The following is a 1,478-nucleotide window of genomic DNA, read 5'->3' as shown; positions in this document are numbered from 1 at the left end:
TTTGGGAGTTTGGAACACCACCTAACACTCATCATTGGGGTATTGTTTTTATCCGATTCTCAATAGAGAACATGCATGTGAAGTGTTCAAGATTACCATAGGTACATGAAGAGTTTGATAAGTTGCCAAGTCAAAGCATTGTATCATAAGGCATAATGATCATTGGATATGCCTTGCATGGCCCCTTGAATATGGTCCTCAATTTCTATAGTGAAATACTAGAGGAGGATATTGATCTAGATAGGGTAATTCTTGTAGGTGTGATGAAAGTGTGTGCAACTACAAGAATGATAGGCCAAGGAAGGTTGGTATATGATCATGCCTATCTTAGATCTCAAAAGCTCTAGTTTTCTGTGAACTTCAAAGCACACACAGAAAGGTATTTATGATTTGTAGCAGGTCTACCTCACAATGAAATTGCAGCCCAGATCCACAAAAATCTGATGGATGATGTTTAAGAAGATAACTTTGAAATAATGGTTGCGGCCATGGGAGTGAACATGGAACTACTCTGTTTTTCAAATGTGATTTTGAAAAAAATGGTTCGATGGAGAGAGTTAATTTATCCTTAAATTTGGCAAATGATCCTACCATTGAGCATATTATTACTCCTAGAATTGCCTTCACAACAGTTGAGTATCTAGCATATGATCTTGGCAAGCATGTGCTTGTTATTCTCACAGATATGAGTTCTTATGTTGATGCTCTACGAGAGGTCTCTATAGCACGAGAAGAAGTTCCTCCTCCTTGTCGATATCGTGGTTATATGTACCTTGACTTGGCCACAATTTATGAGTGTGCAGGAAGATTCCAAGGGAGAAAGAGGTCCATCACACAAATCCCCATTTTGACCTTTCCAAACGATGATATTACTTATCCAATTCCTGATTTAATTGGGTATATTATTGAGGGTCAAATTTACATTGATCGACAACATCACAATCAACAAATTTATCCTCCACTCAATGTTCTTCCATCTCTTTCATAATTGATGAAGAGTGCTATTGGGGAGGGGATGACAAGAAAAGATCATGCGGATGTTTCAAATCAACTCTATACCAACTATGCAATTGGCACTATAAGGATATAGGGGCATAGCAATGAGTGTTTGTGATGCAGATTAGTGGTATCACTATTTGCATCGCAAATAGTGACGATACTTTGAAAAACAAAAAGTGGGAAAAATTCGAGCACAATTTTTTTCTACAAAGTGTTTGAGAGATAGCGAAAGAGATCATGGCTTTGGGAGGGAGAGGGAGAGGAAGAGAGAAAGAGAGAGGAGAGATTCTCACCGCCGCCAATGCCACCATTGCCATTCTTGAAGAAGAGGAGGAAGTGCACGAAGAAAGAAGAGAGGTTGTCGCAAAGAGAAAATGAAGAATCCATCCTCAGGCCTTTGCGGTGAGTACATTGCCTCCTCTTGTTTTGTGGTTGTTCTTTCTTCTTTTCTTTTGTTTCACTACAAGAGAAAGGCCCTA

At 39.0% G+C, this 1,478-nt stretch overlaps 1 pseudogene; it reads left to right on the top strand.

Moving 5' to 3' along the window:
- The first annotated feature begins 443 nt into the window (after nt 1–443).
- On the top strand, nt 444–1,098 carry LOC148027080 (V-type proton ATPase subunit B 2 pseudogene; annotated as a pseudogene).
- The last annotated feature ends 380 nt before the right edge of the window (nt 1,099–1,478 follow it).

Source organism: Lygodium microphyllum, chromosome 13 (assembly GCF_053477565.2).
Source record: "Lygodium microphyllum isolate KBCC chromosome 13, Lygodium_microphyllum_v1.1.10, whole genome shotgun sequence".
NCBI classification, from domain to species: domain Eukaryota; kingdom Viridiplantae; phylum Streptophyta; class Polypodiopsida; order Schizaeales; family Lygodiaceae; genus Lygodium; species Lygodium microphyllum.
Note: the sequence above shows the minus strand (reverse complement) of the source record. Positions and strands in the feature narration are given on the sequence as shown.